The sequence below is a fragment of the Giraffa tippelskirchi genome, chromosome 4 (assembly GCF_054371585.1).
Source record: "Giraffa tippelskirchi isolate mGirTip1 chromosome 4, T2T-mGirTip1v1.2.pri, whole genome shotgun sequence".
Taxonomy (NCBI): Eukaryota; Metazoa; Chordata; class Mammalia; order Artiodactyla; family Giraffidae; genus Giraffa; species Giraffa tippelskirchi.
Genome location: NC_137278.1, coordinates 48,046,460 through 48,064,813, shown reverse-complemented (window position 1 = coordinate 48,064,813; position 18,354 = coordinate 48,046,460). Strand labels below are relative to the sequence as shown.

Below are 18,354 nucleotides of genomic sequence, written 5' to 3'. Positions count from 1 at the left end.
TAGTCACTCAGTCATGTCTGACTCTTTGTGACCCAATGGACTCTCTGTCCATGGAATTCTCCAGGCAAGAATACTGGAGTGGGTAGCCATTCCCTTCTCCAGAGGAACTTCCCAACCCAGGGACTAAACCCTGGTCTCCTTCATTGCAAGCAAATTGTTTACGGTCTGAGCCACCAGGGAAGCCCAACATTTGGCACTCCTCCCCATTGGACAATTGGACCTCAGTCTCTCCGCATGACAAGTGGAGGTACTCACCACTATACTAACAAGGAGTAGCACAGCCTCAATCTCCAGAGAAATTAAAAAACTCAGCGCAGATGCAGAATTAACCATGGCAACAACAGACAAGAGTTTCAATGTACAAGATCAAAGAAATTGCCAAACTTTTGCATTTTCATGCAATCCTGAATTCTGATTCTGTGAGTGGGTAAGAGAACTAGAGGTTGTGGGGAGTATTTATACTGTATATAATCAGTCAGCGCAGTATCAAGATCTGGGAATGTCAGGGCATGTCTCTACAGAGTGGTTGGAAATATTGACAAGACGTAGCATATTTTATTGATGAAATTGACAATAAGTAGGCCATAAGGTGAGTGAGTTGGGCTTCATCTTACAATATTAAGCAAGCAAACATCAGAGTACAGAGCAGGGGCTAATACACAAAACAAACATATGATGAGATGAGCAGGCATGGGCATTCCTTGAAGAGGAAACCAGGACCAGGAGAGTGGAGAAAATCTTGCTTTCTTGTTCTTGCCCACTCTCCACATATCCCCACTTCTGGATAAAGGGAACAATGATCTAATTAGGTCAGAATGCAGAATAACGGTTTTGCTATAGTTACATATAAAGTGAGTTACAGTGCTTCAGAAGTTTGTAGACGTACTTCACTCTGTTTTCCTTTCTTTCTCTAATTCTCTGGCAGTCTTTTAACTCAAGTAATGGGACAAACTGAGTCAGGGCCCAGCTCCTTGGAGTAGACATAGCTATCATATATTTTCTCTTCTGTAAGAATAAGACAAAACAAACATTATTTAAGGTTGGAACTGATTAATGTTAAGATTTAGTGTTTTCGTAGACCTCAGCCTTAAGCCCTGTCTATCAGAAAGCCCTACATTGGCTCTGGGTACAAGGCTAGATCATAATAAAAAAGGGTTGCTTATTTCCCATTTGTGATATTTTTGTATAAATATATCTTTAATCTGTGAAATCATGGAGAGGAAGGATGGTTAGATGAAAACAAGATTCATCTCAGGATCTCCTGAGTACAATACCATGTTAATACCATCTAATAGAAATCTAGTGTTTTGTGGTTAAAATATAGTTCCAGGATGTATTTTGTGCCTAAAGATCAGGAAAGTGGACAGGAGTTGATACCAACTGGCACATCATCCTTATAAAGGAAATCATGAGAAAGAGTAACAGAACAGAGATCTGACTGAGAATAAGAGAATGAAGGAGACCATGAAACATGCTTACACTTAAAGGAGCAATAGGAAACAGGGCACATAATAGAACAGAACCAGTCAGTTCAAAGCAGAGGGGCCCCAATGTACCACGGAGGTCAATAAAGGAAAGAATAAAGCAGTTGTCAACTTGGTTACATGCTACAGAGATAAAGTGGAGATGTAAAAAGAGGAAAGGCTAATTTAGCAACTAAAGTGTTATAGATAACTTTGGAGATGCAATTTCAGTAGAATGATGGCAGCATAAACAATAGTTAAGAATTATAACTAAAACAAGGAAATGAAAGCCAAAAGCTGGTGGATGAAGAGAAGACAGTGTTTTCCTAAGGAGGGACAAGGCAGTGATGAAATCAATAACATGGGAATGGAGTCAAAGGAAGAACATTATAGGATTAAAAATAGTTTCAAGGAATTGTTTGAGGAGAAGGATCCAGTATAAATATCTTATGTCATTATGCAAAAACTATAGTGGAATAAAGGACAGAAATGGTATGGAGCTAACAGAAGCAGAAGATAATAAGAGGTGGCAAGAATACACAAATAAGAACTGTATAAAAAAAGATCTTCATGACCCAGATAACCATGATGGTGTGATCACTTACCTAGAGCCAGACATCCTAGAGTGCAAAGTCAAGGGAGCCTTAGGAAGCATCACTATGAACAAAGCTAGTGGAGGTGATGAAATTCCAGCTGAGCTATTTAAAGTCCTAAAAAATGAGGCTGTGAAAGTGTTGCACTCAGTATGCCAGCAAATTTGGAAAACTCAGCAGTGGCCATAGGACTGAAAAAGTTCAATTTTCATTCCAATCGTAAAGAAAGGCAATGCCAAAGAATGTTAAAACTACCAAACATTTGTACTCATCTCACATGCTAGTAAAGTAATGTTCAAAATTCTCCAAGCGAGGTTTCAACAGTACATGAACCAAGAGCTTCCAGATCTTCAAGCTGGATTTAGAAAAGGCAGAAGAACCAGAGATCAAATTGCCAAAATCCATTGAATCATAGAAAAAGCAAGAGAATTCCATAAAAACTTCTGCTTCATTGACTACGCTAAAGCCTTTGACTGTGTGGATCACAACAGATTGAGGAAAATTCTTCAAAAGAGAGGAATACCAGACCACCTTACCTGCCTCCTGAGAAATCTGTATGCAGGTCAAAAAGCAGCAGTTAGAACCAGACATGGAACAATGGACTGGTTTCAAATAGGGAAAGGAGTCTGCCAAGGCTGTATATTGTCACCCTGCTTATTTAACTTATATGCAGGGTACATCATGAAAAACACTGGGCTGGATTAAGCACAAGCTGAAATCAAGATTGCTGGGGAAAATATCAATAACCTCAAATATGCAGATGACACCAGCCTTATGGGAGAAAGCGAAGAGGAACTAAAGAGCCTCTTGATGAAAGTGAAAGAGGAGAGTGAAAAAGTTGGCTTAAAACTCAACATTCAAAAAACTAAGATCCTGGCATCCGGTCCCATCACTTCATGCAAATAGATAGAAAAACAATGGAAACAGTAAGAGACTTTATTTTCTTGGGTTCCAAAATCACTGCAGATGGTGACTGCAGCCATGAAATTAAAAGATTCTTGCTCCTTGGGAGAAAAGCTATGACCAACCTGGACAGCATATTAAAAATCAGAGACATTACTTTGCTGGCAAAGGTCTGTTTAGTCAAACTATTTTTTTTCCAGTAGTCATGTATGGTTGTGAGAGTTGGACCATAAAGAAAGCTGAGTGCCCAAGAATTGATGCTTTTGAACTGTGGTGTTGAGGACGACTCTTGAGAGTCCATTGGACTGCAAGGAGACCCAACCAGTCCATCCTAAAGTAAATCAACCCCAGACATTCATTGGCAGCACTGATGCTGAAGCTGAAGCTTCATACTTTGGCCACCTGATTCGAAGAACTGACTTATTGGAAAAGACTCTGATGCTGGGAATGATTGAAGGCAGGAGGAAAAGGGGGCAAAAGAGGATGAGACGGTTGGATGACATCATTGACTTGTTGGACGTGAGTTTGAGCAAGCTCTGGGAGTTGGTGATGAACAGGGAATCCTGGCATGCTGCAGTCCATGGGGTCAGGAAGAGTTGGACATAACTGAACAACTGAAGTGAACTGAACTGAACTGTAGTGGAATCCAGCAAGTTTCTGAAGGACCCAGTGTCTACATTGCTACAAGCGACTGGCCTAACAATCTTGGGAGATACTCAGGTAAATGAGAATTTTGCCTTAGTTTTAAAACACATTATTTATTAAGTATTCAAACCACATTAATTTATATGTATCTATATTTAACAACCCCCCCCCGCCCCCCCTGCAAAAAATGACTGCTTAAAGCAACCATTTATTTTTCTCTCTCCTGGTTTTCTCTGTTGACTGAACTGAGCCAGTTCATTCTCACTCAGGGCTGTGCCTGATTGTAATGACATGGCAGCTGCACTGGAGTCATCTGAAAGCCCAAACAAGCTGAATGATCAAGACAGCCAACTGATGGTATGCTGACCAAGGGCTAAGGACTCAGCGGGGGCTGACCAAGAGAGCATATTTTTTCTCTGGGTGGATTGGACCTCTCCGGGCATGCTACCCATGTTCCCAGATGGAGTGTTAAAAATAAGTGCTTCTAGAGGTTCCAGAGGAAGCTTTAAGAATTCCTGTTAGCCAGGCTTAAGGAGACCCAGAATGCCTATCGCGTTCAACTGATCAAGCAAACCAGTCAGGCCATCCCTGATTCAAGGCTAGTGGAATTAGTCTACTTATTATAAAGCAGCATGTTTGTATGCTGATTATAGATAAGATTGAAGGCGAAAGGAGAAGGTGGTGGCAGAGATGAGATGGTTGAGTGGCATCACAGACTCAATGTACATGAATTTGAACAAACTCCTGGAGATAGTGGAGGATAGAGGAGCAGTCTATGGGGTCGCAAAGAACTGGACACGACTTAGTGGCTGAACAACAACAGCAACATGTGAATATGGGAAAGAAGGTCTTGATGGAGTCCCTCTCAGGAGAACTTCTACCCCCTGACCCCACTTAAGATGAAAATAACTAAAGATAGGTTATTTTGCAACATATAGAATATTAACAATCATTCTTCCCCCTAGCCTTGCTATCAGCCTCTTGCTGATTTCATATTAATAATCAAATCTACTGTTATAAGTTCTTAAAAACAGGAATTGGTTAAATCCCTAAATAGTTAAGGTAGTTGCTTACAGGTTAGTATGTCTTTAAATTATTTGGAATTGCTGGATAAAATGAAAAAAGTATATTTGTATTTATTTTTCCTTTTATTAACATAGATAATTAAACAAACAATATGAAATAAATATATACCTACTCCTTCTGTATCTGATGCAACCTATGTGTGTGTGTATATATATATATATATATATATATATATATATATATATATATATATATAGCATGATTGATAAAAATACTTTCCCCAAAATTGTTACTAGAAGTCAGGCTTAAAATATTGCTCTCTGTTTAAATTATACTAACTACTAAATACTATACTAATACTAATACTAAACACAAATACTAAAGTTAGTCTTGACTGAATTTTCAGCCTATTAATACAATTAAATTATTTAAAATACTGCTTTTCTTTTATTTGACTCTTAAATCAATTCTTCAGTTTTCTGCGGTCAGAAATTATTCAATTTTCTATTTGTAGCACGGTTACCATACAAACAAACAAACAAAAAAGAAACACATCAGCTTCTCTAAGTTTAATATTTGCTCTAGGAAATAGATACACAAGATGAAAAAGTTATTAATTTCCTCTTTACAAAGAGAGAACTGTGCACAAGACTTCTCCCATGAAAATCACATTTCAAGACCTGAAAAGAGATTCATGGAACTGAGATAAAGGTAAGATGTTTCCTATACTGAGGAATGAGACCGTACCTGTTGCTGGGGAATTTTGCCTCCTCCAATACTACCATCCACCTCACTCAGGCATAAAGTCAAGGTCATCAGGTAGAGAAAGCAACAGCTTGGCAGTCAGTCTTTTCTATTGTCAGTGTGAGTCATGGAATGCTCTGTGCCTGTTTCCTCATCAGAATAGGGTTAATAAAACCTGATTTTGTTTTAATGTGGTCATAGGATGATCAAATGAAATGACATGTCAAAGCAATTGACAAACTCAAAAACTATGTTTTTATGGTTGTCTCCAAATACACTTGTATTGTACACAGGGCATAGTAAATTTTCCCTGGAGGCTCAGTGGGAAAGAACCCGCCTGCTGATGCAGGTGACGTGGATTTGATCCCTGGGTCAGGAAGATCCTCTGGAGAAGGAAACGGCAACCCATTCCAGTATTCTTGTCTGGGAAATCCCATGGACAAAGAAGCCTGGCAGGCTACAGTCCCTGTGGTCACAAAAGAGTTGGACATGACTTAGTGACTAAACAACAACAAAAACAGTGCACAGTGTATTAATTTTGCTAGGTAGAAACATTTTGGTAAAGCATGAATGGCAACACTTTAACATGAATCTTCAAAAGTTACTGAATTCTTGTTATCATTTAGTTGAAAATAGCTTTTCTATTAAATGCATAGTCCTCAGATAAATCACATGCTGTGATTTGATAATTTGTTTAAATTTAAAGAAAAATTTTATTGCTTTTTCTAGCATAAAAGCATTGCTTGACCATAATAGGTAAATTTAAATGTATAAGTAAATTTTAAAAGGAAATATATATTTTTTATTATGCAAAGTAACAATTATTAGTCATTTGGTCTGTTTCTTTATAATCTGTCTGCTATCTCCATATAGATAGAGACAGGGATTCCCAGGTGGCTCCATGGTAAAGAATCCACCTGGTAATGTGGGAGATGTAGAAGATGTGGGTTTGATCCCTGGGTTGGAAGGTCCCCTGGAGGAGGAAATGGCAACCCACTCCAACCCATTCTTGCCTGGAAAATTCTATGAACAGAGGAGCCTGGCAGGCTATAGTCCATGGGGTCACATGACTGAGTGACTGAACACGCATGCAGACGGAGACAGAGATACAGGGCATATGTTTCATCTTCTGCTCTTTTCCTATAGAAATAAAAATATTTTTTGACAAAAAGCATGGGCTATATAGGGTTAAAATCATTTTTTTTCCCCTCCAAATTCCTGTCAAGATAGCACAGATAATATAAAGAAAAATTCTGTTCTCTTTAAGAGAAATGATACCAACCAGTGGAAATCTTAAAGAGTTTTCAAGCAAGAATGTGGTAAGAGGAGGTGAGGAGGGGAAAGCAAAGTGCCACCAACCCATTATTGTCTGCCAAGCTCCAGAGAAGCTTCCTGTGGACTCTGGTGCTGAGGACAGCCCACAGCCACCAGCTGCCTCAGGGAGTGCTCACCTGTCAGAGCTCTACTGTCCAGCATACCTGAGGAGAAGGCCGTTCATCTGTCTGTGTCAGGCAACTGACTCTCTCAGAGGAAGTCCAGATGGATTACCTAATTTCAGCTGATGCCCCGAAAGGAAGATCAATCATGCTGAAACTGAAAAAGGAGCATTAAAAAAACAAACAAACAAAAAAAACACTTCATTGCTCCTACCTATATACAGGGGAGAAAATTCTACATTAAGTTTCTGTGGTTCAAGGGTAAAAGTCAGAGTACAGACCCCAACTCATCATGATCTGAGGTCAAGGCAAGAGCTGCAAAAAGAAATCAGCAACTGATATAACTGCTCACAAAAATCATATCAGCCACTGTCCAAACAAGACCATACATACATTTTTTAATGCAGAAGTCTCTTGCTTTGTGGACTTATCATTATGGTGTTTTATGTTGATGTTTAAAATAGCACCTTTGAAGAATATCTAAACATCACATTGAAAAACTCTTGTTTAGATATTTACATGGCTCATAGTTTCATTTTTCTTATGGAGGACTTTCTTTACCTCTGAAAAGCTTAGCATTTCCCTTCCACTTCCCTCCTTTGCATATTTCAAAAGGACTAATCATAATCTAAAATGCTATATACCTAAACTATTGGAGAGTTGCCTTCCCCCAACCTTGTCTGAGCATAAGCTCTATGAGAACAGGAATTTTTGTCTGTTTTATTTGTTTGTTTTCCCCATGCCCAGAATAACCCTGGAACACAATAGGCAATCAATGCATAGTGTTGAGTAAAAGAATAAAAAGGTGGACTTGCATATATGCTACCACTTCATGTTTGCCTTCTTCTGTGCCTTTAAATTTATTCCTTGGAACTGGTTTATATCATTCCCTTGAGTGAAATCTGTGGGAAGCCCTATAACCCTTAGGATTGCTCTTAGGTGATATAAGGTCCTCAGGTTACTCTGAGTCATAAAGCATTGTTTCATCTCTCAGTTCAGAAATTCTTATATCCAGCTCAATATAATATCCAAAAACATAAAGCCAGGATTTAAAGGTAGAACTTCACTTTTCCCCCAGTTTGAGCCTAATGAAGTAGTAAAGAGGAAAATGTTTGCAAAAGCAGGTTGTATTACTCATTTTAGATTGGCTGTATGTGGCACCCCTTCCTGTGAAGGGATTAAACTTCCTGCCTTGTTGAATTCAGGAGCACTGAGGTGGTAATTATTCCCTTGTGTAATTCTTTCCTCTTGACTGTGGGCTGCATCTTGACTGCAGACTTGCTTGAAATTAATGGAAATGTCATATGATGTCACTGCCATTATAAAGTTGTGAAAGGCTGTGATACCTGCTTGCTGGCATTCTCCTTCTGGCTCTTCATGCATATGCTTGTTCTGCGGAGAGGGGCACCTGGCAAGGAACTGAGGGCAACCTCTAGCCACCAGTCAGCAAGCACCTGATACCTTCAGTCCATTAGCCCTGATGTACTGAGTCCTGCCAGTCACCACTGAGTGAGCTCAAGAGCAGATCCAGTCCCATTTGGCATCTGGGATGACTGTGACCCTAGCTGACACTTTGACTGCATCTCTTAAGAGACCTTGAAGTAGAGGAATCAGCTAAAATGTGCCTGATCATTGACCCATAAAAAGTAGTAGATAATAGCTGTGTATCGTTTTAAAAGCTACTGAATTTGGGGGTAATTTGTTACATGATAATAGGTAACCAGTAGACAAGGGAACTTGCTTTGGCAAGATGTTTTTTGTTTCCACTTGAAGCTTTAAAAGTTAGTGTATTGTCAAACATGCTTTTTTTTTTTGCTTTACCACGCTGACTGGAAGTGTTCTAGATGGAGGCTGGATTCTACAATGAAGATACATGAAGCAGAGTCACAGCCAATATGCAATGGACACTTTGTACAAATGAGAAATCTTTGTGCTATAAAACACTTAGGTTTGGAGATTGTTAAGTCAGCATGCTCTAGCCCAGAGTTTCTCAACCTTGGTACTGTTGCCATTTCGCTGGATAAATCTCTATTACAAGGGGCTGTCCTGTACCTTGCATGGTGTATCCCTGGCCTCTGACCACTAGATGCCAGTAGCACTGCCCCCACAATTCCCCATTTCTCCAAACTGTGATAACCAAACCTGTCTCCAGACATTGCTAACTGTCTCGGGGTGCGGGGTGGGGGGCAGAATACTCCCCGCATGAGAAGTTCTGTTCTAGTCTATCTTGACTGATAAGGTCAGTTTTCCCTTATTCCCACTGTCTGCAGTTCTCTTGGCACAAATGAGTTCATTTGCTCTGGCTAGTTGCTGCTGATTCCTTCTTTAACTCCTTTCCATCGTGGTCTTTCTACCTCTCCAAATAGAATTCTCGAGACCAGAATTGGAACAATTTTATGCTAGCCTTATTGGACATGTGACCCACATCTAGTTCAGAGAAAACAATTTTGCTTAGGTAAGATTTGGTGATTCAGGGTGATTCCAATATGCCAACACCAGAGTAGCTGAGCAGCCCCCTTCCTGACCCTTTCTATGTCTCAGGCTTGAACCAGGAACCAGACCATTGTTTCCAAATCACAGTTCACATTGTCTGAGAGATGAAGTTGAATCACTTCCCACAAGAGCTGAGATTAGGAGAAGGCACCCTTCAACCCTGTGTGTGTAGGAGAGGGAGGTGGGGCTGTCTCTTCAAGGAAATGTTCTTCTCTTTTAATCTCCAGTCCTAATCCTTTTAGCTCTTTGTTGCCAGCTAGAGATTAAAATCACAAGACTAGTTTTTTGTTCACTTCATTTAAAAATAGTTGATGACCTTCTGTTTAGGAAATTGTCTCTATTGTTTTTAATCTTCAACTGAAAATAACATACATATAAATCCACTATAGCATCCTTTATAGCAGTTTATCATTTTGTTAATAACCACATAATATTTTTCAACTGTGCAGAAGAATAAGAATCTTACTCTGAATCTATGCCACAACATATAATCTACTCAAGTCAGCTAACTGAAAGCATCATTTTTATTTTGGGGTATAATTCTAGTATAGGTTTAAAATTTTGTTTTGCTAGGTTGTATGTATCTAGCCTCTTCCATATAAGAAACAGCAGCCCACTCTTCAACCGCTTTTCTTTCTCCTCTAAACTTTCTGTCAATCAAATCAAACAGATAGCCCTAGCCTGTGTTCAGAGGAGTGGAGTCAGTGGTGGGGAGGGCTTCAGTGCTCACCTCTTCCAACTGGGCATCATTTTCCTTTTTAAAATTTTACAAAGTCTATCTTCTATCTCTCTATCCATCCATCTACCTACCTATCTGAAAACTGAAAGTGTTAGTCACTCAGTCCAACTCTAAGTGAAACCATAGACAGTAACCCGCCAGGCTCCTCTGTCAGAATTCTGGAATGGGTAGCCGTTCCCTTTTCCAGGGGATCTTCCCGACCCAGGGATTAAACCTGGGTCTCCTGCACTGCAGGCAGATTCTTTACCATCTGAACCACCAGGGAAGCCTCTATCTATCTATCTACTTACAATAGCTTTATTGAGATTTAACTGATATACCAAAAAACTCATATATTTAAAATACACAATCTGATGAGTTTGGATTTATACAAACACCTGTGAAATCATTATCACACTCCGGTAATAAACATGTCCTTTACCTCCAGAAGTTTCCTTATACCCTTCTGGGGTCTTTTATGTGTAACTGTGTATATGTATAGTAAGAACACTTAACACAAGATCAAACCTCTTAACAAAAATTTAAATGCATAATACAGTATTGTTTAACTATTTTTTGGTCTTCTATATCATCTCAGGAGGATAGATTTTTCCCACTGTCTCCTCTCACTGCCTCAGCACACCTAGATTTCCCCTGCTCATAACTAAGCAAAAATTGCCTGCTCCAGATTATCATCGTTTTGAAAATGACAAACAAAGAGGGAAATGGACAGTGACTATGAGGAGAAAGAGAGCATCTCTTTTGTTATATTTTTATTAATATCTAATTAGAGAAAACATGGACTTCCCTGGTGGCTCAGATGGTAAAGAATCTGCCTGTAATGCAGGAGGCCTGTGTTCGATCCCTGGGTTGGGAAGATCCCCTGGAGAAGGGCATGGCAACTCACTCCAGTCTTCTTGTCTGGAGAAACCCCATGGACAGAGGAGCCTGTAGCCTTACAGTCCATGGGGTCGCAAAGAGTTGGCCACAATTGAGTGACTAAACACAGCACAGAGAAAACATACTTTTAGGATGCACTTTGCTAAAGGGGAAATTCAGAGGCACTTTATCCAGAATGATTTTGTGTAGCTCATCTAATTTTTTCCAGTTAAAGAATTATAATTGCATTCTAATTGGGGACTGGTGAAAGTGCTCTTTAATGTTCACTTTATTCATAATTAGGTTTTAAAAGTTTTTTATTCATGTGAAAAATTACTGTGACTTTTGCAGTTCTGGGAATTAATTACAATATTTTCACTGAAATAAAAGATGATAGCCACTTGCCTTGGGTCCTTTTTTAAAAATCTTCATTAAAAACATTAATTTGGAATAGGTGCATAGTCAGAAAATTAAATATTAATCATAAGACTGAAAAGAATTATCAGCTGAAAGGGGATCAATATAACACTAAGTTCAAGTAACCTTCAAAAAGGTGGGATTAATGCAATAAGCCAGGATAAATGTTAAGAAAATTGAAAATCATTTTCTCAATGAAATTTAAGAGGCTGTTGCTTTAGAAGGGACCACATTGCCATGGACAAAAGAGGAAATGGAGTATCAAGAGTGTTTAGTATGAAACGTTATTGCCAAAATTAACCAAAAACACGCATGCAATGAACAGAATGGACATTGCTAACAAAAAGATTAGTAAATTAACTTGAGGAATTATTGGGTTGGCCAAAAAGTCCACCCGGCTTTTGGCCAACACAATGTATAAGAATTCAAAGGAATAATGAAATGAAATCAGAACAAAGATGAGAAAGATGGAAGACATTTATCTTTAACTAGAATTTACAGAAAGACAGCACAATCTGAATACAATGGAATCAATAAAGAGTATAATAGAAGATAATTTCCCTGAATTGAACAAAGATCTCAGTCTTCAAATTGAAAATTTCAGATTGTTTATAAATTTCCATGGAAAAAAATAAATTTCATAAATGTATACAGTAAGAAAGAGAATGAGAGAGAGAAATAAAAAAGTCAAAACCAACCATGTTGGTTTTATATTTGCAACATGAAATGCTAGAAAATAATATCTAAAAACTTCTGAGAAAGAATCACTGGGAGCTCTAAAATTCTACATACTGGTAAGTGCACTGGTTCAATCTCTGAAATTTCATCTGAAGTAGTAAAATACAAGAGACAGAACAAAGAGAGGTACAAGATCAAATTGGAGATTTTAAAATGATTTAGCTAGACAAATATTTCCACAATTCTTGAACCCCTTACATTGAGTCAAAGAACATGAAGGGTGCATGGTGAAAGGAAGACAATATTTTGGAGAAAGCTCATTGTGTGCTATGAGTTTCACTCATTTGAGAGTCCTGGGGCATGGGACCCTGTCCCTCAGCTCAAAACCAGTGAGGAGGGTCAACAAACTTCACTGAATGCAGAGTTAACCCAGAAAACAGGCTCATTTAATAATTTTAATTGGATGTTTCAATGAGCTTCAGCAAGATAGCATCGATGATATGTGACCAGACACTCAAGATAGAAAAGAAAGACCATAAGTTCTCAATATGAAAAATACTAATAAAGCAAATGCACAGACACACAGATATCACATACACATTATTGATTTGTTCAGTAAGCTGATTTCTGACTCTTACCTGGAAAATCTAAAACAAAAGGGCAAGCTGGAAATATGCTTTGAAGGTGGGGATGAAGGCAATGAAGGGGAGAGGATAGTGTTTGGTGAACTACATTCTCAAGAGTTTTTTTGGAGCAAATGATGTGTGAAGGTTTTCAGTGGATCCGATAAGGGCCATGCATGACACAGAATCAGATGGGTGTTTTCTTATAGGATGAGGCTAGGATAAGAAGAGCGAAACTGTAAAGCCAGATTCCCAAAAGCTGTAGACAAACTAAGTTATCAGTAAGAGAAGAATATATCATCTTAGCCAAGAAAACTGCTAGCAAGAGGTATAAGGCAATGTCCAAGGGGTATATTCCATGAACCACTATATTTCTTCTAGCTGAATATAAATATTCTTTCCTTTTTTTTTTTTAAACCATTCCTCCATCCCAGTATTGCTTAAGGTAGTTTACTCTAGCTATCATAACAGATGACCTCCAATCTAAATGGTTTAATAAAATAAAGTCTTATTTCTCATGCCCATCATAGTTCAGTTAAGTGTTAGGTCTGCAGCCTTCCATCTGGTGATTGACAAAATCAGCCTCCTTTCATTTATGACTCTGTCTTGGAGCGCTTCATTGGGTTCTTTACATCTGGTTAGGAGATGATGAAAGAGAACATGGAGAAAACATATTCAACACACTCCTATCTTTACTACCCTGACTACTAATGATCCATTCCACTTGCCTTCCATTAAGAAAAGCTGCCCACATAGCCCAACGTAGATGAAGGGAAGTGGGATGCCCAGAAAGAAGAAATGGGTTTGATGAGCATGTAGCTCTTCTCTTCTATCTTATATCTTCCAAGCCCTAACCTTAAAAGTGTTGGAAACTGGAAAAGGAGTAATTTAGAATGAGAGCAGAAACCTGTCTTTCATTTTTTTTTTTTTTTCACTTGAAGCAGTCTTGATTTGAAGTGGGGGAGTTGCTGCAACTTAAAACGAATTTGGAAGATTTGCTTATATATGGGATTAGCCATTTTAAGTAGCAATTTGAGATTATGGTTTGTGTCTTGAAATAATCTCAGTGCTTTACATCTCTTTAAAATAACTATAAGAATATATAAATGTCAGACTTTGTGCTGCTGGGGCAAAACTAGTCCCACTGAGTAGTTAAAGAAAAGTGAAAAAGCAAAATTAAATTGTCTTGTGATTACATCCCACCAGTTGGGCTAGTTTAGCATACTGGTTACATAAATTCTTGTTCATTCACTTGAAAAAGTAACTGGAATATTTTGTTCCTTTCCCCTGTGCCTACACCCATTCATTCCTAGGGGCCCCCTGGGCTTCAATTAACTCCAGACGGAGTTGTAAGCTCACAGGCCAATGATCAAAGATGACAGATTCTTGACTTCTGGGCCACTAAAGGCACTATCCAGCTGTGAGACAGTAAAGAGTGCCTACAGAATGCAAACAAGCAGAACATGTTTCCAAGACATTCTTCTTCTTTACTCCTTTACACACACGCATGCACACACACGAATGCACACGTGTGCACACACAGACACAGACACACACATACACTAGAGATCTGGGAGATGAAAAAAGGACTTAGAAGCAACATAGAAAACTCAGTTTCTTACCAGAATGAATCTATCAATGGGATATCATGATAATTTTCCCCTTAATATTTATGGGATATGAGTTTAAAGAAAACTTTTGTTCTGTACCCTTAAAAAATATATATATTTGACTACTCTGAGTCTTAGTTGTGGCATGCAGGATATTCGTTGCAGAATTCAGGTTCCTTGTTTCAGCATGTGGGTTCTTAGTTCCCCGACCAAGGATTAAACCCAGGCACCCTGCATTGGGAGGGTGGAGTCTTAACCACTGGACCACCAGGGAAGTCTCTGTTTTATATTTTAATGTTGGGTAGTTTGAAGGCAACAGATTAGCAGAAGAACCTTGGCCAAGGTCACAGAAAGGTTAGTAAAGGCATCTTCTTGGGGTTTCTAGCCACGAGAAAAGTTTGAGCTATCTCAAGATTCATAGAGTCAAAGCTATGGTTTTTCCAGTAGTCATGTACGAATGTGAGAATTGGACCATAAAGAAGGCCGATGGCCAAAGAACTGATGCTTTCAAATTATGGTGCTGGAGAAGACCCTTGAGAGTTCCTTGGACTGCAAGGAGATCAAATCAGTCAATCCTAAAGGAAATCAACCCTGAATATTCATTGGAAAGACTGATGCTGAAGCTGAAGATCCAATACTTTGGCCACTTGATGCAAAGAGCTGACTCCTTGGAAAAGACTCTGATGGCAGGAAAGACTGAGGGCAAGAGAAGAAGGGGGTGACAGAGGATGAGATGGTTGGATGGCATCATCGACTCAATGGACATGAGTTTGAGCAAACTCCAGGAGATAGTGAAGTACAGGAAAGACTGGCATGCTTCAGTCCCTGGTGTTTCAAAGAGTCTAACACAACTGAGCAACAACCTATTTCCAGGGCACTGAGTTTTGTCAAGTGCAGGTGAGTGTACTGATGTGAAGGTTGCTGAAAAAAACTGCCAATGGCTAGAAAACATTGTTGTAGAGTAAAACAAAGAGAGTTTAGCAGCAGACACTTCAGGGAGAGGAGGTGACAAGCTGAAATCAGGAGAGTGACAACAGGTTGAGGTCTCAGAAAGTGATTAAGATTTACAGAGTTGAGACAGGAGTCAAGTTGGCAGTAGAAGATTGGAACAGTGTGCATATTGTATTTCCTTATGTAGATGAGAATCACCATAGACCAACTATACTTTCTCCCCATTCCATAGCCCTTGTATGACACCTAAGTTTAAGTGTAAATTATCAGCAAATTTCTGAAAAATTCTTTGCTACTCTTCATGCTAATTCACTTCAGTTGTGTCTGACTCTTTGTGACCCTATGGACTGTAGCCCACCAGACTTCTCTATCCGTAGGATTCTCCAGGCAAGAATACTGGAGTGGGTTGCCATGCCCTCCTCCAGGGGATCTACCCTACCCAGGGATCAAGCCTGTGTCTCTTACATCTCCTGCATTGCAGGTGGATTCTTTACCACTAGCACCAAAGGAGCACATAAATAAGAGTCTTAAAGCTTTAGGCTTCACAAATGCTGAATTCACACATAACCACTGCTGATGTCTCCTGGCTAGAACTTCCTCTGTCACAGCAACTTTGACACCCCCAAATGCTTTCCTGCATCCCCCAAATCCCTCATGCTAAACCTCTGAGGCCAGCTGACATGTCTGCTGATCTGCAGTGGCCATTGCATGACCCAGATCACATCATGGGAGTTACTCAGCAGATTGCTCTCCTTCATCCTTGCCAGGCTACATCCTTCTGGTGTTTCAGTCCCTTGATTGGCTTCATGTGCAACCTCTGGACATTAAACTTGGGTTTGGGACTGAGTCCTTCTAATATCTCACCTTTACTGCTCTCCAAAGGCACCCCCATCCCCGGGTGGTCCTCCAGGTTTTGTGGTCCAGTTTGTCTCAGTAGGAATGGCCTCTCTCCCTCCAGTGCTTCAGGAATACAACCCTGGAATACAGACTGAATATTTGTGTCCCCCCAAAAAATTCATATAATGAAACCTAATCTGCAATGTGATGGTGTTTGGAGGTGGAGCTATGGGGAGGTTATTAGGTGATGGAGGTGGAGTCTTCACGAATAAGATTAGTGCCATTATACAGGAGTCACATAGAGCTCTCTTGCCCCTTCTGCCACATGAAAACTCACTGAGAAGATAGATGACATGAACTAGGGAGTAGGTAGGTCTTCACCACACACTGAAATCTGCCAGCACCTTTGATGTTAGACTTTCAGAACTATAAGAAACAAATGTTTGTTTTTTAAGCCACCCAGACTGTGGCTATATTTGTTACAGTAACCCAACTGAATTAGAACAGCTTGTTTTTAAGAAAAATATGAGCTAAGGATTCCTGGACGTGCTCCTGAGGTGTAGCTGTATTCTAACCTAGGCTCCTCTCTGTCCAGTTTTCTTGGATTTCACAGTTCCTTCTGTTAGTTTCTGAACCAGAGAAGTCTGTACCAATACTCCAGGTTTCTGCTTCTACCAGCTTCCTTTCTTATAAACCTGCAGAGCTGCACCCTCTTCTTAATCATCCTTGCATGGTCTGGGTGGTATGCCTGTCCTTCTACATAATGCTCCTACCATCTTTACTCTGTATCTTGGTCTTGAGTTTTAAAAATCATATTACTTTTGTCTCTTAACTTCTGATTTGACACTGCACAATCTTAGACATCCAACTAAATGCAGAGTTCCAAAGAATAGCAAGGAAAGACAATAAGGCCTTCTTAAATGAACAGTGGATAAAACTATAATGACAGAAAGGGAAAGACTAGAGATCTCCTCAGGAAAATTGAAAATATCAAGGGAACATTTCGCCCAAAGATGGGCAAAAGAAAGAGCATAAATAGTAGAGACCTAGTAGATGCTGAAGAGATAAGGAAGAGATGAAAAGAATACATAGAAGAACTGTACAAAAAGGATCTTAATGAATTGGGTTACTATGATGGTGTGGGCAGTAACCCAGAGCCAGATATTCTGGAGAGCAATGTCAAGTGGGCCTTAGGAAGCACTGCTGTTCATAAAGCTAGTGGATGGGATGGAATTCCAGTAGAGGCATTCAAAACTCTAAAGGATGATACCATCAAGGTGTCAGCACATCTGAAAGACCCAGCGGTGGCCACAGGACTGGAAAAGATCAATTCTCATCCCAATTACCTAGAAGGGTAGTACTAAAGATTATGCTAACCATTGGACAATTGCACTCCTCTCCCATTCTAGTAAGGTTATGCTTAAAATCTTGCATGCTAGGCTTCAGCATTATGCAAACCAAGAACTTGCAGATGTCCAAGCTGGGTTTAGGAAAAGCAGAGGAACTAGAGATCAAAGTGCCAATATTTGCTGGATCATAGAGAAAACAAGGGAATTCCAGAAAACCATCGACCTCTGTTTCATCAACTATGCTAAAGCCTTTGACTGTGTGGATCATAACAAACTGTGGAAAGCTCTTAAAGAGATGGAAATAGCAGACCATCTTACCTGTCTCTTAAGAAACATGTACGCAGGTCAAGAAGCAACAGTTAGAACACTGTATGGAACAAATGATTGGTTCAAGATTGAGAAAGGAGTATGACAGGGCTGTAGGCTGTCACCCTATTTGTTTAACATATATGCTGAGCACATCATGGGAAATGCTGGGCTGGATGAGTTACAAAAATCAAGATAGTTGGGAGAAACATCAACAATCTCAGATATGTGGTTGATATCAATCTAATGGCAGAAAGCGAAGAGGAACTAAAGAACCTCTTGATGAGGGTGAAGGAGGAGAGTGAAAGAGCCAGCTTAAGACTAAATATTAAAAAATCTAAGATCTTGGCAGCTGGACCCATTACTTCTAGGCAAATAGAGGGGTAAAGGTGGAAGCAGTGACAGATTTCCTTCTCTTGGGCTCTAAAATTGTTGCAGATGGTGACTGCAGGGATGAAATCAGAAGATGATTGCTTCTTGACAGGAAAGCTATTACAAACCTAGGCAGTGTGTTGAAAAGCAGAGACATTACTCTGCTGACAAGGTCCATATAGTCAAGGCTATGGTCTTCCCAGCGGTCATGTATGGTTGTGAGAGCTGGACTGTAAAGAAGGCAGAGCACCAGAGAATTGATGCTTTCAAATTCTGGTACTATAGAAGGCTCCTGAGAGTCCCTTGCATAG

General features: G+C 39.6%; 1 long non-coding RNA gene across 1 annotated transcript in view; it reads left to right on the top strand.

Annotated features, from left to right (window-relative positions):
- Window positions 1-7,628, top strand: part of LOC145547323 (uncharacterized) — a 34,810-nt gene extending 27,182 nt beyond the window's left edge. The window contains exons 2-3 of the long non-coding RNA XR_014083735.1: window positions 5,264-5,341; window positions 6,642-7,628. This is a non-coding gene — a long non-coding RNA (uncharacterized LOC145547323). The remainder of the gene's footprint in view (window positions 1-5,263; window positions 5,342-6,641) is intronic.
- The last annotated feature ends 10,726 nt before the right edge of the window (window positions 7,629-18,354 follow it).